At 46.1% G+C, this 21,053-nt stretch overlaps 1 protein-coding gene across 1 annotated transcript in view; it reads left to right on the top strand.

The window, feature by feature from the left end:
* CDH18 (cadherin 18) overlaps nucleotides 1–21,053 on the top strand; it is a 1,009,618-nt gene that overhangs the window by 349,396 nt on the left and 639,169 nt on the right. The window contains 1 exon segment of the mRNA XM_030551747.1: nucleotides 5,508–5,593. The gene's annotated coding sequence lies outside the window, so the exon portion shown is untranslated.

Genomic DNA, 21,053 nt, shown 5'->3' with positions numbered 1-21,053 from the left:
AAGCCCGGAGATTTATTGGTGGGCATGTGACGGAGGGCCTCCGAGAACTCGGCCAGAGTGAGAGGCAGGTCTAGCTGGTCCCGGTCGCCCGTGCTGACCGTCGGGAGCCCGTCCCAGAGCACTCTGCAAGCGTTAGGGTCGGTCGGATCCGGGGAGAAAAGAGTGGCGTAGAAGGCCCTGGCCCTCTGGCACATCTCCGCCGGATCCGTGAGGGGGGTGCCGTCCTCCGCCAGGAGGCAGGTGACGTGCTTCTTGGCCCCCCTCCTTTTCTCCAAGCGTAGAAGAAGCGGGAGCCGCGATCCATCTCCCGAAGGAGGTGGATGCGGGATATAACTATTGTGATAGACCCAGGCCATCTATTGGGTATCTGGGAAGTGGACAGGCAAAGCCCGCCCACTGCCAAAGGATCCTCCCCCAGCCTAAGGGGAGGAACCACAGGGCCACAGAACCCACTGAATGCGGGGGACAACTAATAAAAGAACAGGGACAGGAGTGAGGTCAAAGGGTCAGAAGGAGGGATCCTAACGGGGACACCGAGCAGAGAACCCCGGACAGCGCCCACTGCTCCTCGAAGGCGTCAAGGGAGCCAGTGGACGCCGCCCAGAGGAACTCCGCCCGGATGCGTGATCGGACCATGGAGCGGAAGCCAGCCCCACAGCCACCGGAGTCTCCGTCGGCCAACCTCCCCTCCCTGGTCGCGTGGATGGCCTTTTTCGCCAGGGCGAGGAGGAGGTTGACCAGGAGGTCCCGGGACTTCGTGGGGCCACGGATAGGGAGTGCATACAGAAGGAGGTGAGGGGAAAAGTGTAACCAAAAACGCAAGAGGATGGCTGCGAGGAGCCGGTGTAGGGGCTGCAACCTGGCGCACTCTAAGTACACGTGCGCCAGGGTCTCCCTCACGCCGCAGAAGGGGCAGGTGTCCGGGACAGGGGTAAACCGCGCCAAGTACACGCCCGTGCTCACGGCCCCATGGAGGAGCCGCCAACTGATATCCCCAGTGGGCCGTGGGAACGCTCCAGCCATCTATTGGGTGTCTGGGAAGTGGGCAGGCGAAGCCCGCCCACTGCGAAAGGATCCTCCCCCAGCCTAAGGGGAGGAACCACAGGGCCACAGAACCCACTGAGTGCGGGGGACAACTAATAAAAGAACAGGGACAGGAGTGAGGTCAAAGGGTCAGAAGGAGGGATCCTAACGGGGACACCGAGCAGAGAACCCCGGACAGCGCCCACTGCTCCTCGAAGGCGTCAAGGGAGCCAGTGGACGCCGCCCAGAGGAACTCCGCCCGGATGCGTGATCGGACCATGGAGCGGAAGCAAGCCCCACAGTCACCGGAGTCTCCGTCGGCCAACCTCCCCTCCCTGGTCGCGTGGATGGCCTTTTTCGCCAGGGCGAGGAGGAGGTTGACCAGGAGGTCCCGGGACTTCGTGGGGCCACGGATAGGGAGTGCATACAGAAGGAGGTGAGGGGAAAAGTGTAACCAAAAACGCAAGAGGATGGCTGTGAGGAGCCGGTGTAGGGGCTGCAATCTGGCGCACTCTAAGTACACGTGCGCCAGGGTCTCCCTCACGCCGCAGAAGGGGCAGGTGTCCGGGACAGGGGTAAACCGCGCCAAGTACACGCCCGTGCTCACGGCCCCATGGAGGAGCCGCCAACTGATATCCCCAGTGGGCCGTGGGACCAGGGTGGAGTAGAGGCTGGCCCACCGGGGCTCCTCACCCTCCAGAGGTGGCAGGAGGTCCCGCCACTTCGTATCAGGGCGGGACACGAGGGTGAGGAGGTGAAGGGTGTGGAGCACGAGCGTGTAGAGCTGTTTCCTTGGCGCGGTTTGGAAACGTACCGGCTGCAGGTCGTGCAGCCGGCTTGCGGAGAAGGGACGGGGGGGGCGGTCGGGCCTACGGGGCAGGGGCCCGATGAAAAGGTCCGGAGGGCTTGGGGTGGGGGGTGGGCGGGGCGTGCCCTCCCGCAGGACCCGGTCGAGATAGGCCCGAGCAGCGGGCGGCAAAGCGGCCTCCACCTCCTGGAGTACGCGCCGGGGAGTGCGAGGTCTGGAGAGCCCCATGTGGTGAGCGAGCGTCAGGGGATCCAGCCAGCCTCCCCGGTCGTAGTCCAGGAGGTCTCCGACCCTGGTGGCTCCCGCCAGGACCAGCCTCCGGCGCACCGCGGGGGACTCCGCCACCTGCACACGAAGCTGGGGATTGTGTAGCAGGGGCTCCGCGAGGAGGTCGGCCCCCACGGTGGCCGCCACGGACCTGGTCGCAGAGAACAGCTTCCAGGTCCGGAGGAGGTCCTGGTAGAAGACCGGCAGCCCGGAGAGGTCTCGCGGAAGACCTCTCGGATGGAGGTAAAAGAGCTGCCGGTCGTATCGGAGCCCTCGAAAGCGGCGGAGGAAGGCGTGCGCCAATACGCTCCACGCCGGACTACCCGCACCAAACAGGAGCCTCTGCAGGGCCTGGAGGCGGAAGACGTGGACCTGAGCGCGTAAGCACTTCAGGCCCTGCCCCCCCTCCTCCAGGGGCAGGTGGAGGACCCCTGCAGAGACCCAGTGCGTCCCTGGCCAAAGAACTCCAGAATCACAGTCCAGAGGTTGGCCAGGAAACCCGGGGCCGGGACCAGGGTGTTGAGTCGGTACCAGAGCATGGACAGGACCAGTTGATTAAGCACCAGTGCCCTCCCCCGAAGGGAGAGGCACCGGAGTAATCCTGTCCATTTCCGGAGCCGCTCCATCACCCTGCCCTGCAAATCCTGCCAGTTCTCCGGCGGAGACGGATGCGTGGCAGAAAGGTAAACGCCAAGATAGAGCAGCGGACCCGCGCTCCACCTGATGGCCTGAAGCGCAGGTGGGAGGGAGCTCTCCTGCCACCCGTCCCCGACCACCAGGCCAGAGCTCTTGACCCAGTTGACCCGGGCGGAGGAGGCCGCCGAGTACACAGCCTGGCAAGCCTCCACCCGCGCCAAGTCGCCCGGGTCCTGGACCACGAGGAGCACATCGTCAGCGTATGCCGACAGGACCAGCCGCAGCCCCAGCTCCCGAAGCACCAACCCCGTCAACCTCTTGCGGAGGAGACAGAGGAAGGGCTCGATCGCCAGAGTGTACAGCTGGCCCGAGAGGGGGCACCCCTGCCGCACTCCCCGCCCGAAGCTGACCGGCTCGGTCAGGGTCCAGTTGAGCCTGACCAGACACTCCGCAGAAGCGTACAGCACCTGGAGAAAACCCACAAACAGGGGTCCGAAGCCGAACGCTCGCAGAGTGCCCAGGAGATACCCGTGATCCATCCGGTCGAACGCCTTCTCCTGATCCAGGGACAAGAGGGCGAACGACAGACCATCCCTACACCCCAATTCCAGAAGGTCCCGGACCAGATACAAGTTATCAAAGATGGTGCGGCCCAGGACGGTGTAGGACTGGTCTGGATGGACCACGTCCGCCAGCACGGACCCTAGCCGCATCGAGATGGCCTTCGCAACAATTTTGTAGTCCGTGCTGAGGAGCGAGACGGGACGCCAATTCCGTAAGTCGCAGAGGTCCCCCCTCTTCGGCAATAAGGCCAGCACGGCTCGCCTGCACGAGAGAGGGAGGACCCCGCTCTGCAAAGCCTCGGCCCAGACGGTGACCAAGTCTGTGCCGAGGACGTCCCAGAACACGCGGTAGAACTCCACGGTCAGCCCGTCCAAGCCCGGAGATTTATTGGTGGGCATGTGACGGAGGGCCTCCGAGAACTCGGCCAGAGTGAGAGGCAGGTCTAGCTGGTCCCGGTCGCCCGTGCTGACCGTCGGGAGCCCGTCCCAGAGCACTCTGCAAGCGTTAGGGTCGGTCGGATCCGGGGAGAAAAGAGTGGCGTAGAAGGCCCTGGCCCTCTGGCACATCTCCGCCGGATCCGTGAGGGGGGTGCCGTCCTCCGCCAGGAGGCAGGTGACGTGCTTCTTGGCCCCCCTCCTTTTCTCCAAGCGTAGAAGAAGCGGGAGCCGCGATCCATCTCCCGAAGGAGGTGGATGCGGGATATAACTATTGTGATAGACCCAGGCCAGTTGGGTACAACAAAGTAGTCAAAGGCAGATATACTGATCACTGGATTAGCAGTTTTCTGTTCCATGACTGACCAGAGCAGGGGCTGCTCCAGACTAATGAGAACACCTGACTCCAATTAACCTGCAAAGAGTCAGGTGAGTCCCTTAAGGTAATGTGAACACTTGACACTAATTAAGGTCCTTTTGATACTATAAAAGGGCTCACTCCAGTCAGGCTAGAGAAAGTCAGAGGAAAGGAAGTGCAGCTGAAGGGCTGGTTAATGAAGACATCCTTAAGCCATTGGTAAGGGAGTCTTAAGGTAAGGTTGAAGAAGGGAGAAGTAGAAGAGCTGTGGGGAAGTGGCCTAGGGAAATATAGCAACTCTGGCAGTGAAAGGTTGGCTGGCAACAGCTGCTACCATTAGGGTCCCTGGGCTGGAACCTGGAGTAGATGGTGGGCCTGTTTCCTGCTCCCCCTCAATCTGCCACTACAGAAACATCTCCTGGGAAGGGAATACAGGCCCCTGTCAGGACAGAAGGCTAAACTGTTCTGAAATAAGCCCTAGGGACAATAGAGACTGAGAGTTCTCTCACCAACCTTCTTGCTGGTTTATAATGAAAAGGGCTCAGTAGACTGTAACTCTGGCCCTAGAGAGAGAAGGGCTATGTGGAGGTTGCAGTGAGCCGCTGAGGCTACCCTGAAAGTGCCTAGAAGTGCAGGACCCATGGGGACAAGGTTGACACTCTGCCACAGTATACTCTCTATGCCATTATCTAAATAATTGATGAAGATATTGAACAGAGCCACACCTAGAACTGATCCCTGCCAGACACTGCTCAAGCTCAGTGGTTTGAGCATTGGCCTGCTAAACCCAGAGTTGTGAGCTCAATCCTTGAGGGGGCTACTAGAAATCTGGGGAAAAATCAGTACTTGGTCCTGCTAGTGAAGGCAGGGGGCTGGGCTCAATGACCTTTCAGGGTCCCTTCCAGTTCTATGAGAGAGGTATATTTCCATATATTATGCCCTTCTGGCTTGACTGTGAACCACTGATAACTACTCTCTGAGAACAGTTTTCCAACAAGTTATGCACCCACCTTATAGTAGCTCCATCTATGTTGCATTTCCCTAGTTTGTTTATGAGAAGGTCATGCAATACCATATCAAAAGACTTAATAAAGTCAAAAAATACCATGTCTACTGCTTCCCCCCCCCCATTCAGAGAGTATAAAATTGGGGCTGATTGGTTAAACTGCATGAAAAGTATGGAGATTTTTTTTTAAATCAACAAAATATATTGTTACTGTACCATTTAAAAATATATATGCTTGGAACTTAAAAGAGTACAGTGTACATATTGAGTACTAATAAAGTCCAGTTTATATGTAACCAGTTCCTGCCATTCTGGACTTCTGTAGGCCTTCTTTGTCAACAAATGTCTCAAATATCTAAAAATTATAAGAAGGAAATCTTGTAAACCAAATGTCTCTGTTTTCTCTTTTAGAAGATTTCAAAGGAGAAGACATTTTGGAACAACAGAGGGAGATTCTAAAAAAGGTTGCACCAGAGGCTCACATCAAAATTCATAAGGTAATTTTTGTATTGTTCTTTTTACTGTTTAAAAAAATAACATAGAAATGTCATTATTCTTGTCACAGTGTTATATTTTTTTTAGAAGATCTTTCTTTAAGACAGATCACTATGTAATATGAAAAAAATACTTTTCTTCTGTTCCTTGAAAGGTTCTTATTTTAATTATTTATCTAACCATTTGTTCGCCTTCATAAATATTAATACTATTCCAAAGAGTCACACTCCTTGCAAATGCCATGGCATAGGGATGTTCTTTGTTACTGTGAAATCTTTTGTAGGTGTGTGGTTTTTTTGTGGTTTTTTTTGTTTGTTTTTTTAATTGCGGTAGGGAGACCCACGCACCTTTTTAATTGGTGTGTGTGTGTCTATGTAGATAGCTTTCCTCTCAGATTATCTAACTCTTCATTGCATAGAGAGGCCATGGTCCTAAATGCTAATTAAAATGTTTTCACTAATTTGAGCATTCCATTTACACGTAAAATTAATGTTTTTAGAAAGGAAGAACATACATAAATATTATATATAAATATATTTAAAAGCATGTGTGTTTTACTGTTTATCTAGTTCTGTGTTTCTTTGCTAATAAATGCAGAACGGATTTTTCTTTTCAGAAATTGTTTAAAACAGCAGTCAAAACTAACATATTGATCCCTGACTTACATTGCCAATTTATTAAATGCTGGCAGGGGGAGAGATGGGCTGAGGAAGGGCCTGGCAAATAACTGGAGACTGAAAAATCAAATGTAGGAAAAACTGAAGGTATCAAATAAAAATATAGAGCAGATCTTTCAACAACTCTCCAGTACCACATCTGGTTATTATCTCAAATGTTGATTGAGCCTCTCTTGTAGTGTACAGGGAGATTTTGGCAAACCAGTAAAGTGCCTGAAACCACTATGGCTTATTGCTAACTGCTGCCTAGTCGGCAGTCTCAGCTTGACCAAGGCAGGAGGGGAGGGGGTTTGGGGTGCCACAGAAATGGCAGCTTGACCCCATGTGCTTCCTGATAAGAATTGTGCTGAAATTGCTGATACATGCATTTTTGAAGAGCAGGATGTGCCCAAGGAATGTCTATTGGGACCTCAAGGCAGCACACTCTGGAAAAACTCACACCTGGTTAATCAATCAGAAGGAGCCTCTTGCTTGACCATTGAAACTGCTTACTTAACAAGTTTTTCTTTAGGGGACATGTCTTTCTATTACTAATGTATAAATGAGGGGGCAAAGTTTGAGGTAGTGGGACTCGTTTGGACTCTTCCTCTGGATAGATCTTGCAGTTCCCACCGGCAGACAGAAGATTTGGCCACCAGAAGCCTGCTGCTGTGTCACTCGAGAGCCACCCTCAGCTTTGGTCATTATCAAGGGTTGGGGGTGTTTTATTAACCTGTTGCACACATGTAAGCACTTGAGACTAAGTAAAGTTTAACTTTAAGTGAAAGCACTCTTGTGGTGTTCTATCTGTGCCAGCCATATATCAGTCGGACGGCTGTGTCTCCCCAGTTTATTTTGTGACACCACCTGGCACAAAGTAAAAGTTGCAAAGAGCTTTGGGTTGAAAACCCCAGGTAACAGTAGCACCATCAACAAGATGAAAAGCTGAAGATTTGAAAAGAGACATAAGAGAGCTATGTTGCTGCTTCATTGTGTGGTGATCTTTCCCTCTAATTCAGGAATCGGCAACGTTTGGCACGCAGCCCGCCAGGGTAAGCACCTGGCAGGCAGGGCCGATTTCTTTACCTGCTGCATCCACTGATGCAGCCAATTGTGGCTCCCACTGGCCGTGGTTCACTGCTCCAGGTCAATGGGGGCAGTGGGAAGCAGCGGGCAGCACATTCCTCGGCCTGCGCCACTTCCTGCAGTCCCATGGGCCTGGAATGGAAAACTGTGGACAGTGGGAGCCATGATTGGCCAAACCTGTGGATGCGGCAGGTAAACAAACCAGACTAGCCTGCAGGGTGCTTACTCTGGTGGGCCGCAGTCCAAAGGTTGCCGATCCCTGCTCTAATTGAGCCTCATTTTAAATAACCCTTAGTAAAATAGAACAGATATGTTCTACCTTTAGACTGGTAGATAAGTAGCACTGTGAAAAATTGAACAGTATTGTAGAAGAGAAGTCTAAAGAGTGCCAGATCTAGCAGACTAGTCTGTTTAGGACTAGATTGGAGAAGGCATACAGGGGCTTCTCTGGAATCTTTGTGCAATCTACATTGGGATTATGCTGTGAGGAGCACAGAGACTGCTCCATTTCCCCTCCTTTGGGAACACAGAGCACCCTATGGAGTGAGGGTGGAAATAGGGACTAGATAGGCACATTTCACCCACTGACCATTGAAGCTGCAAAGACATACAGGTAATTATAGGCTAGACTCCACCAAAGCACCTCTGCATGCCCAGGAGATCAGGGACTTATTTTTCCATACAGAGTGACAAGATAGCAAAATTGTGCCCTCAGGTAGTTCTTAAGCATGTGAATAAGTTCATTGGCTTAGATGGGACTATTAGTATAACTAAAAACCTGGTGTATGACTAAGAGCTTGCTTGTTTAGGACTTCATTTTGAAGAGAAAAGGAAAACATTTCTCTACAATAGTTTAGAGTTTTGGTTTTTTTGCACAGCTCCTAATTTCCCCCTTCTGATTTTGTATCATTATGGACAGATACAAAAGCAGAATGCCATATAACACTTCACTGCCTCCAGGTGTAACACTAAGAAACCACCACCTTTCCCAAGTTATCATTATATCAATAATACACTTGGTTCTTTAGCAGTTGGTTCTTTGTATTCAATATACAGCACCATTTTTTTTCTCATGCAACATTCAGTACTCAGCCCATTTTGCTCCTCAGTGTTTTTTGTTGTTCAGAAGCTCTCTACTGACACTCAAGAAACAGAAACAGATAGTTTAAGAAACTTCATAGGACTGATTCCTTTGATAAGTTTGAAGAGCTGAAAATCCTCTCCCACACTAATTTCAATGGAGTTGAGGGCATTCACCACCACATGGATTCAAACCCTGCATTGAACTTTAGTTAATTTCATAGAATTAAAGCCTATGGTTGTGATCATTAACTTTTTCTTATTGTGAATTCCTGTTGAAAATTATGATTCAGTCTTGCCTAAGCATTGTTTCACACTAGTAACCGACAGCACTGAGACCGTGGAGAGATGATAGAAAGCAGGTGCCAGGAGAGGGGGGAAAATAGTGAAAATGCAAAGCCTACTACATTCAGACAATATCTGAAGGGTTGTGTATTTCAGAGTGAAGGAGATAAAAAACTCAATCAAATTCAGTTTCCTCAAGTAAAAACAACCTCCCCAGCAAAGACAGAAGCAGAAAATAAAAATATATACACTTGTAACCTTTAGTATTTCTCCCCATTTCAGAAATACTTTTCCTCCTGATCTTGAGATGCTTTAAAGAATGCTAATGTAAATTTAAAAACTTGTACAAAGATTTTATTTTAGTAGTTTTTTCAGAGTTATGAAGTTTTATTGTAGGTAGTGAATTTTCATTTTTTCAGGGTTTTTTATCCACTATATATCAAGAGTTGTCTAAGGGTATGTCTGTACTGCAATTAGACACCTGTAGCTGGCCCATGCAAGCTGATTTGGGCTAAGGGGTTGTTTAACTGTAGGGTGGAATTTGGGCTCAGGCCACAGACTAAACTCTGGGACCCTCCCATCACACAGGGTGCTAGAGGCCAGGCTTCAAAGCAAGCCTGGTTGTCTATGCTGCAGCTAAACAATCTCTTATCCCAAGCCCATGGGCCAGTTGCAGGTTTTTAATTGCAGTGTAGGCATACCCTAAGACAGCAGTTAGAGCCTACTTAAATGGCATACTGCTTATTTAAGGAATATAGTAGGAATTTTATGTGAAGCAGGGCAGCCATCATTATGATCTACTATTGATATTGCTCATGGACACTGAATGCACTTCTCAAGGAACTTGGCTCCAGAGTATTTTCCTTGGTTTGCTGGTGTCAGAACATTCTTTAATAATGTCTGCTTTAATCGAGTGCCACAGTGGTCGGTGGACTGTCACTGAGAACGTCTCCTAATTGCAGTATGAGGTGAAGAGCATTTGAAAGAGCAATCGTTTATTAATGACCATCTTATACCATGATGCAAATACTGCCCTCAGTTGCACCCTATCATTGAAGTTGAAGATATTGCAGGGGTATAGCTAAGGCAAAATGTGTTCTTATACCTTTAACATGAAGACATCTATAGTACTCTAAGGGCTACATACTGTTTTTCTCCCATAACAGAATTCCCATTGATAAATTACGTTTTTATGCAGATTGAGACTTGTATTAGACCATAAGCACAAAACAAATGGAACTGATGTTGTTCACGTAGTTGATGGAAATGATACTCACTAGCAGCAGATCAAACATGCCCTTTAAGTGTGCAAATGGCTACATGAAGAGCAGAGTTAACTGCAATCAGCCAGTGGCTACACTAACATGGTAAAATTGGCCAATAGCTGCCTAAAATTTAAACTTAAATGACACTAATCTCTCAAGCTTGATCTGTTAATCTAGTCAAACAATTTTAGACACAGAGAGAGAGACATAATCTCTATCTTTTACTTTTAAATTATTGAAGATTGTCATGGCCATATTAAATAATCTTTGAAGCAACATAGTCACGTGCCTAGCAAACTGATAGACTCTCAGTTCTTCTACAAGAGTAAAGTGGGAAGTTCATCACGCTTTTGGAATGATCTGTATAAGAATCATAGCTTTTGTCATATTAGTAGGTACCCGTAAGGTAATATTCAATGAGACTGTTCTCTAGTTGGACTAGAGTTAAAACTGACTGGTACAGAAATTATATTTTCTAGGCATTACATGTAGTCAATTAAGATTAATGAACTTTGTTGTATTGATGTAGTTCCCAATGCTTCAGTTTGAGATTTCCATGTTGTTCAGTTTCATATATATGAACTGACTTGCAATTTTATATATCAAAAATTCATTAATTATATAGAAATTATTTCCTTGAATACTTTCAAACTTCCCGAGCTTATGATGATGAATATCATTTTACTTTAAGTCAAGCATACATCTTTTAATTTGTCACCAAAAATGTGATTCAAAGCAGTAATAGCACTTGTTATCTACATTAAACCTATGTTTTCAAGAGACCCCAAGTCATTTAAAAAACTTTGCTTTTCATGTGATGTTTTAAAATGAGCTGTATACATCTAATGTAGATGGGTGTCATTTTAGTTTTGGAAAACTGTTGCCTGGGTTTTGGATTTAGATCTTTTTATCGTAACCTCTTAAGTAGTGGGTTCTTGGTTCTAATTATTTGTTCAATCCTTGTTTTGTTTTTAATGAGGATTGACTACCTCTAATGTACAGATACTTTCAGAGTTTAGTATTAATAGTTCAGTTTTTGGATCTCACGTTTCAGGTCTGTCACTGCCACCTACCAACATGAGTCATTCACTTCTAACCCAGGGGTCTTCAGACTTTCCCCCCCACTTTTTGACTGTCCAAATACATGGGAGACTTTTATAGAATCTCAGTTATTTGGAATAATACATTTCAAAACATTTGTGCCAAATTCAGCAAAGCTGGCTCACCACCTAAGCCTGCTGCACTAGAATTTGATAACCTTTCTGGCATATGGCAAAAGACTTTAGTTTCATAGGGTTTCTTGAAAAGGCTGGAGGCATGCTTCTCTGATCAATAAAGAGGGCAGAAGGGAGTGATTGCAGGTGGCTGGCTGATCTCCTGCAGAACTGGTTATTTGAATGCAGCTATAATTGTATTGTTAATGATGTGTTAGGACACCTAGAACCTTGGAAATTCTTCAGTTTTTAAATTGAAATAGATAGGGGGAGATTCAGCCTCTGCAGGGCAGTGTCATTTTATTTTCCTTTCTCTCCCTTGTGTGGTACAAAATATATTTTTTGAGAGTTTCTCACACATTATGTGATTTGAGGTTACAATATTACAATTGATGTGCGTTTTCATTGTTAAAACTGAAATGGAAAATCAATTCTAAATTTCGTATGATTTTTCTACCAGGACTGGCTCCTGTTTGCTCAGTCTGGTGCCAAAATATATCTAAATCTTGGCCCAAGGTTGGAAACTCAGCAGAACTGGTTCATGTTTGGGGGTTTTAATTAAATTTTAAAACAGATGAGTTCATCAAGTTCATGTTTAGTTCTATTAGCTCTTATTGTTCTAACACAGATATTTCTGATAGACTTTCATTTAAAAAAAACAAACACCTTGGTTCTTCTGCAAAGTTTCCAAAATATAGCTAGTATAAAAAAAATAAACCGAAGACAGAATTTTACTTTGATCCATCAATTTATACTTTATTTTCTTCCCATCTAAATTGTGTTGCCTTTGAATTTAGTAGTCTGATCGCCAATCAAGGAACTTCTAAAGGATTCCAAAATAGATGATTTGTAGAGAGATGTATCCATCATCCATATAAAATAGTTATTCTATATATCACTCCTAAGAAAATGCCACATGTACAACATTTTATTGAATCATTGATGAATAATTATTCTACAAGTGCCTCAAACATAGTCCCAAAATAAACACAACTGGGTTTTTGTAAGCATACTAATAAACCCAATTTGTCTGTAGGAACACTAAATCTCCTGAAACAATATATTTTGTTTCTGAGCAAAATTCTACTTCTGATTATTTCATTTTGCAGAATTTTTTGTCACACATGTCAACAGGTAGGACATGAGACCAAATAAAATACTAGAAGAGCTTATCTAAATGCCTTATGACAAGAATCATGTTGAGCTAAACAAAAAAAAAGATATTAGAACACAGCTAATAACCTGTCTCTTTACATAACACAGATATCCAAACCAGAGTATTGTCTCTTCTTATAGTACTCAGAGTGTCTGTAATGGGGCACATGATCTACTGCTATAGCTACAGTTTCTCTTAAGAAGTTTCATGCCAAATTTAAACAAAAACAGTTCCTCAGCTCATGCTTGATTACAAGCCCCTTTACCTTTCAGACTTACTGCTTCCCTTCCCTCTGATTTCCCTGGCTCCCTTGCTCTGACTCACTCAGTTTTCCTCATTGTCTCCTCCCTCTCAAGGCCCAGACACCTTCTTACAAAGCCTAATCTGGATAAATTAGTGCAGCAAATGTACTTTGCTGCTGCTCCTTCTTAAAGGACCAGTATCACCTTGTTGTGCCCTTATGTTACAGAATCCTTCAGGGTTAGGGAGACAGAAAAATACAAGTCACAAAGAATAAGGCAAGAAACTTGTATTTACCAAATGTTCAGCTGTGACAGGTAAACTAAGTAGGTGGGGGGAGCAGAAATTAAAGGATACTGTGTGAAGTCTGTCACAAGGGTAAAACTGATCTGGCAGGAGCCAGAGCTTTATTGGGGTCAGTTTGAGACTGTGGAATGAACTCCCATAGGGAGTAAGGACCATCACAATCCTCACCACTTCTGGCTCCAAGTATAAAGCAGACTTCAGCTTTCCTTTCTCTGACATGAACACATGGAAACATACACCAAGCCTACTAAAACACTACACTACATGTACAATTCTCTGCCTGGGAAAAGATGAGAGGAAGAATGTATCACGAGGCAGATGTTAATCATTTTCATTTAATGCACTTCTGGAAGAGACCCATCAGCAGGGCCAGTGCAATGATGTTCCACACCCTAGGCAAAACTTCTACCTTGTGCCCCCCTTGCCCGTTCCTGAGCCCCCACCCTGAGGCAGCTCCCCCCTTCTGCCCTGAAGTGCGCCCCGCCATGGCAGCTCTCTGCCCTGAGGCATGCCCCCCACCTCCCTGAGCACCCCATCGCTGCTTCACTTCTCTCGCCTCCTAGGCTTGCGGTGCCAATCAGCTTAGGCACTGCAAGCCTGGGAGGCAGGAGAAGTGAAGCAGCCACTTTGTGCTTGGGGAGGAGGTGGGGGAGGGGTGAGCTGGGGTGGGGAGTTCCCCTGTGTGCTGTGCTCCACCCTCTTACTTGCTGCAGGCGGCCCTCCCCACGCTTCCCTACCCCAGCTCCCTCTGCCTAAATGCCAGCAGCAACCGGGGCAGCTGAAGATCTGGCTGTCGTGGCTGCTGCCGAAGAAAATGGCACCCCCCAAATCCTAGTGCCCTAGGCAATCACCTAGGTTGCCTAAGTGGTTGCACTGGCCCTGCCCATCAGCCAGACACCTGGGAAAGAATTCTCTGTAGTAACTCAGCCCTCCCCCTTTAATGTCCCACCTCAAGACACTGGAGATATTTTCTACTGGCAATTATGGATGAGCCATATGCCATTATAGGCAACCTTCTCATACCATCCCCTCCACAAATTTATAAAACTGAGTCTTGAAATAAATTAGGGGGTTGTGTGGTTTTTTGTGTTTTTGTTTTTGGCTCCCATTATTCCCTTTAGAAGGCTGTTCCTGAATGTCTGTCCTCTGATGGTTAGAAACTTTCCTTTAATTTCAAGCATAAACATCGTGATGGCCAGCTTATATCCATTTGTTGTTTGCACACATTGGACCTTAAATTAATAAACCCTGGTGAGGGAGAAGAGTTATTTCTCTCTAGTACTCTTATAGAAAGCAATCATATCATAGACTATCAGGGTTTGGAAGGGACCTCAGGAGGTCATCTAGTCCAACCCCCTGCTCAAAGCAGGACCAATCCCCAGCTAAATCATTCCAGCCAGGGCTTTGTCAATCCTGACCTTAAAAACCTCTAAGGAAGGAAATTCTACCACATTCCTCGGTAACCCATTCCAGTGCTTCACCACCTTCCTAGTGAAAAAGTTTTTCCTAATATCCAAACTAAACATCCCACTTGAGACCATCACTCCTTGTTCTGTCATCTGGTACCACTGAGAAGTCCAAATCCATCCACTTTGGAACCCCCTTTCAGGTAGTTGAAAGCAGCTATCAAATCCCACCTCTGCCCCCCATTCTGCTCTTCTGCAGTTCCCTTATCCTCATGTCATGGTATAATTCCCCACTCTGAACCTTAGCATCCAAAAGATGGGGTACCAGCATGAATTCCTCTAAGCTCAATTACCAGCTTAGTACTTGTAGTACTGCCACCAACCAGGAATTCCAGTGCCTGGTACACTCTGGTCCCCCCAAAACCTTGCCCGGGGACCCCCAAGACCCAGACCCTCTGGATCTTAACACAAGGAAAGTAAACCCTTTCCCTCACCGTTGACTCTCCCAGGCTTTCCCTCCCTGGGTTACCCTAGAAGGTCACTGTGATTCAGACTCCTTGAATCTTAAAACAGAGAGGAAAATTCACCTTCCCCCCTCCTTCTCTCTCCCCCTCCCAGATTCTCCCTGAGAAAGAAAGTAATCCTAACACAGAGAGGAAAATTAACCTTTCTCTGCCCCTTCTCTCCTTTCTCCCCACCAATTCCCTGGTGGATCCAGACCCAGTCCCCTGGGGTCTCACCAGAATAAAAAAACAATCAGGTTCTTAAACAAGGAAAGCTTTTAATTAAAGAAAGAAAAAACAGTAAAAATTATCTTTTTAAATTTAAGATGGAATATGTTACAGGGTCTTTCAGCTATAGACACTGGGAATATCCTCCCAGCCTAAGTATACAAGTACAAATTAAAATCCTTTCAGCAAAATACACATTTGAACTCCTCCCAGCCAAATACACATTTGCAAATAAAGAAAACAAACATAAGCCTAACTTGCCTTATCACCTAGTACTTACTTTATTTGAATCTATAAGAACCTGTATCAAGGAGATTGGAGAGAAACCTGGTTGCACGTCTGGTCACTCTCAGGACCCAGAGAGAACAACAACCAAAAACTACCAGCACACACAAAGCCTTTCCTCCCTCAGGATTTGAAAGTATCCTGTCCCCTGATTGGTCCTCTCGTCAGGTGACAGCCAGGCTCACTGATCTTGTTAACCTTTTACAGGTAAAAGAGATATAAAGTACTTCTGTTCTATTAACCCCTACTATCTGTTTATGACACCTCACCTCATAAGTCATGTGCTCCAGACCCCTAATAATTTTTGTTGCCCTCTGCTGGACTCTTTCTAATTTTTCCACATCCTTTTTGTCGTGTGGGGCCCAAAACTGGACACAGTACTCCAGATGAGGCCTCACCAATGCAGAATAGAGGGGAATGATCATGTCCCTTGATCTGTTGGCAATGCCCCTACTTATGCAACCCAAAATGCCATTAGCTTCCTTGGCAACAAGGGCACACTGTTGACTCATATCCATCTTCTTGTCCACTGTAACCCCTAGGTTCTTTTCTGCAGAACTGCTGCCTAGCCACTCAGTCCCTGATCTGTAGCAGTGCATGGGATTCTTCTGTTCTAAGTGCAGGACTCTGCACTTTTTCTTGATGAAACTCATCAGGTTTCTTTTGGCCCAATCCTTTAATTTTTTCTAGGTCTCTCTGTATCCTATCTCTACCCTCCATTGTATCTACTGCTCCTCCTAGTTTAGTGTCATCTGCAAACTTGCTGAGAGTCCACGCCATCCTCCAGATCATTAATGAAGATATTGAACAAAACTGGCCCCAGGACCGCTTGATACCGGCTGCCAGCTAGACATGGAGCCATTGATCACTACCCACTGAGCCCAATGATTTAGCCAGCTTTCTATCCACCTTGTAGTCCATTCATCCAGCCCATATACTTTAACTGGCTGGCAAGAATTCTGAGGGAGATCGTATCAAAAGCTTTGCTAAAGTCAAGGAATGACATGTCCACTGCTTTTCCCTCATCCACAGAGCCAGTTATCTCATCATAGTAGGCAATTAGATTAGTCAGGCATGACTTGTCCTTAGTGAATCCATACTGACTGTTCCTGATCACGTTCCTCTCCTCTAACTGCTTTAGAACTGATTCCTTGAGGACCTGCTCCATGATTTTTCCAGGGACTGAGGTGAGGCTGACTGGTCTATAGTTCCCCAGATCCTCGTTCTTTCCTTTTTAAAAGATGGGTACTAAATTAGCCTTTTACCAGTCATCCTGGACCTCCCCGATCACCATGAGTTTTTACAGATAATGGCCAATAGCTCTGCAATCACATCCACCAATTCCTTTAGCACCCTTGGATGCAGTGCATCTGGCATCAAGCTTTTCTAAATAGATCTGAACCACTACTTTCTCCACAGAGGGCTGGTCACCTCCTCCCCATGCTGTGCTGCCTAGTACAGCAGTCTGGGAGCTGACCTTGTTTGTGAACACAGAGGGGGAAAAAAAAAAAAGCATTATGTACATTAGCTTTTTCCACCTCCTCTTGTCACAAGGTTGCCTCCTTCATTCAGTAAGGGGCTCACACTTTCTTTCACTTTCTTCTTGTTGCTAACATACCTGAAGAAACTCTTCTTATTACTCTTAACATCTCTTGTTAGCTGCAACTCCAAGTGTGATTTGGCCTTCCTGATTTCACTCCTGCATGCCTGAGCGATATTTTTATACTTCTCCCTGGTCATTTGTCCAATATTCCACTTCTTGTAAGCTACTTTTGAGTTTAAGATCAGCAAGAATTTCACTGTTAAGCCAAGCTATTCGCCTGCCATATTTACTATTCTTTCTAGACGTCGGGATGGTTTGTTCCTGCAACTTCAATAAGGATTCTTTAAAATACAGCCAGTTCTCCTGGACTCCTTTCCCTCTAATGTTGTTCTCCCAGGGGATCCTGCCCATCAGTTCCCTCTGAGTCAAAATCTGCTTTCTGAAGTCCAGCGTCCATATTCTGCTGCTCCCCTTTCTTCCTTGTGTCAGGATCCTGAACTTGACCATCTCATGGTCACTGCCTCCCAGGTTCCCATCACTTTTGCTCCCCTACTATTTCTTCCCTGTTTCTGAGCAGTAGATCAAGAAGAGCTCTGCCCCTAGTTGGTTCCTCCATCACTTGTACCAGGAAATCGTCCCCTACACTTCCCAAAAATTTCCTGGATTGTCTGTGCACTGCTGTATTGCTCTCATAGCAGATTTTGGGGTGATTGAAGTCTCCCAAGAGAACCAGGGCCTGTGATCTAGGATCTTCTCTTAGTTGCCAGAAGAAAACCTTGTCCACCTCATCCCCTTGGTCTGGTGGTCTATACCAGACTCCCACCACGACATCACCCATGTTGCTCACACTTCTAAACTTAATACAGAGACTCTAGGTTTTTTTCTGCAGTTTCATACTGGAGCTCTGAGCAGTCATACTGCTCTCTTACATACAATGCAACTCCCTCACACTTTCTGCCCTGCCTGAACAGTTTATATCCATCCATGACAGTACTCCAGTCATGTTAGTTATCCCACCAAGTCTCTGTTGTTCCAATCACATCATAATTCCTTGACTGTGCCAGGACTTCCAGTTCTCCCTGCTTGTTTCCCAGGCTTCTTGCATTTGTAAATAGTCACTTAAGATAACTCGCTGATCATCCTCCTTTCTCAGTATGAGGAGTCCTCCCCTTCTGCACTCTCCTGCTCATGCTTCCTCCTAGTATCCCACTTCACCACTTATCTCTGGGCTTTGTTCTCCTTCGCCTGATGAACCTAGTTTAAAGCTTCCCTCACTAGGTTAGCCAGACTGCTTGCCAAGATGCTCTTTCCTCTCTTTGTTAGGTGGATTCCCGTCTCTGCCTACCACTCCTTGTTGGAACACCATGCCATGGTCAAAGAATCCAAAGCCTTCTCTCCAACACCACCCTCATAGCCATTAATTGACTTCCACAATTTGGTGGTCTCTACTCAGGCCTTTTCCTTCCACAGGGAGGATGGTCGAACACCTCTTGTGCCTCAAAATCCTTTATCCTTCTTCCCAGACCCATGTAGTCTGCAGTGATCTGCTCAAGGTTATTCTTAGCAGTATCATTGGTGCCCACATGGAGAAACAGGAAGAAGTAGTGATCTGAGGGCTTGATGAGCCTCAGCAGTCTCTCCATCACATCGTGAATCATAGCTCCTGGCAAGCAGCACACTTCTCAGTTTTCCCGGTCGGGACAGCAGATAGATGACTCAGTCCCCCTGAAGAAGGAGTCCCCGACCACCACCACCAACCTCCTTCACTTGGGAGTGGTGGTCGTGGAACCCCCATCCACTGATTGAAAGGCATGAAATATACTGTCCAAGGGAGTCTCCTTCTGCTCCCTTCCCTCAGATGTATCATCTAGTTTACTCTCCGAGTTAGTACCTGTGGAGAGAACATGAAAATGGTTGCTCACCTGCATCTGCATTGCTGGTACATGGATGCTCCTCTTTCTTCTTCTGGAGGTCACATGCTGCCAAATTTCTTCACTGTCCTTCTGTCCCCACTGCACAGACTGCTCTGATTCTTCAGAATGTTGTGCCTGTAGAAGCATATCCTGACATCTGTCCAGGAAATCTTCATTTTCTCTTATGCAACGCATGGTTGATACTTGTTTCTTCAGACCTTGAAACTTCTCTTCCAATATGGAGGCCAGCTTGCACTTTGTACAGACAAAGTCGCTTCTGTCATGTGGAAGAAAGACAAACATGGCACATCCTGTGCAGATCACAACAACCGATCACTCACCATCCATATTACCTTCCTTCTAAGATCTTCGTCTCTCCCCTTCATTTCTATGATCATTCTAGTAGCCCTTCTCTGCACCTGTTCCATTTGAATTCATGTTTCTTAAACATGAGAGACCAGGACTGCGCACAGTATTCCAGATGAAGTCTCACCAGTGCCTTGTAGGAGAGTAATAGCACTTCTCTGGCTCTCCTGGAAATATCTCTACTATTGCATCCTAGGATTGCATTAGCTTTTTTCACAGCTACATATCTCTGGAGACTCATAGTTATCCTGTGATCAACCAATACACCCACATCTTTCTCCTTCTCTGTTGCTTCAAATTGATAAATCCCCAGTTTACAGCAAAAAGGTGCATAGTCTCCCCTTCAACTAATTCCTTCACCAACTTTCTATTCTCATATTAATCCCGGTTTTGTCCAATCTATGTGGAACTATATCAAATGCTTTACAGAAATCCAGGTAGATTAGATCTATTGCATTTCCTTTGTCTATAAATTAGTTATGTTCTCAAACAAAGAGATCACATTATTTATTTTCCATCAGATCAAGTTTTGATTCTAAAGATCTTCTGTTAGGTTTCAGAGTGGTAGCTGTGTTAGTCCGTATCAGCAAAAATAACGAGGAGTCCGTGTGACATTTCAGAGTAACCAATTTACTTGGGCATAAGCTTTCGTGAACTTTAGACCATGAAAGCTTATGCCCAAATAAATATGTTAGTCTCTAAGGTGCCACAAGGACTCCTCATTATTTTATCTTCTGTTGTTATCCAAGCAAGATAGCTCTCTTTTCTCTTGCTCCAAGTTGTTCTGTGGTTTGGTCATTCACTGGGAAGATGCATGCGGGACTGGAAAGAGTAATTCTATTTCTCAGGCTATGTATGCACTTCAGAAGCTTCCCAAAACTAATGGCTGGAGTACCTTCTGGGAGTCCTTATATGCCCATTCAGGGAACAGAAATCTGTGGAACTCCAAGTTTTCTTATACCTTGAATATTGCCATGCAGGGAGCCTCTGCATGCGTATCTCTCATCCAGCCACACATCATCAATCCTCCTCATCATCATTTAATCAGTTCCGTGCCATTGCAAGGGCTGAAGGCATTGGTGCACCTCAGTCTCTCCTGTACTTTGTCTGTGGCACACAATAATTTAGTCTTCTGTGGGCTGGTCTCATTCGGGTTGTTAGACTTGATATGGAGGTGGCTGGGTAATGTTAGTGGCCTGTGATATACAGGAGGTTGGACTAAATGATCTGGTGGTCCTTTCTGGCCTTAAACTATATAACACTATGACCCCTTGTGTATTGGAACTGTAGTGAGCCCACTATCAAGGGCTCTGCAGCAAAGGAGGAAAGGACTGGCTTTGCCTCAAAGGGGAGTAAAATTGTGCATTTATACTTTCACTTCCATGAGCAATATCAGATTCTGGAAGTAGAAATTACTGTCAAGCTTAGCAGACAGTGAGTAAAATGTTGACACCAATTCTGTTAATGACGGAGTTTTAAAAATAAGTCTGAGTTGACAATTCTTCTATCCGCTTGGACATTTTCAAAATATGACCTGCTTCCTTTCATACTGTTCTATGGAGCTGAAACCTTCCTGCAACCTTTGTACTGCCACCTACTAAGATTATTCTTAACCATGCACTCTGAAAATGGGATTTGTAGCCAATAGGATTATTTTGCTAGTTATTGTCCTATTAATCAAGCCAGCAGTATTAATTAATTAATATGTTTCTTTTTCTGAAATTAATCCATTTTATTCTTATGTTATTAGTATTAATTTCTTGGAATTTAGGATGTTTTGAGACATGTTTCCTATAATAAGTTTTGCTGAAATGCAAGAAGCCTACCGGCCTGTAGGATCAAATAAGAGTTGGTATATAGCCAAAAAAAAAGTAGAGTTAGTTATAAATATGTCAGCATAAAAGCTGGCAACCTTTGGCATAGATAAGAA

The sequence above is a fragment of the Gopherus evgoodei genome, chromosome 2 (assembly GCF_007399415.2).
Source record: "Gopherus evgoodei ecotype Sinaloan lineage chromosome 2, rGopEvg1_v1.p, whole genome shotgun sequence".
Classification (NCBI taxonomy): domain Eukaryota; kingdom Metazoa; phylum Chordata; order Testudines; family Testudinidae; genus Gopherus; species Gopherus evgoodei.
This window is presented reverse-complemented; position numbering and strand designations above follow the sequence as displayed.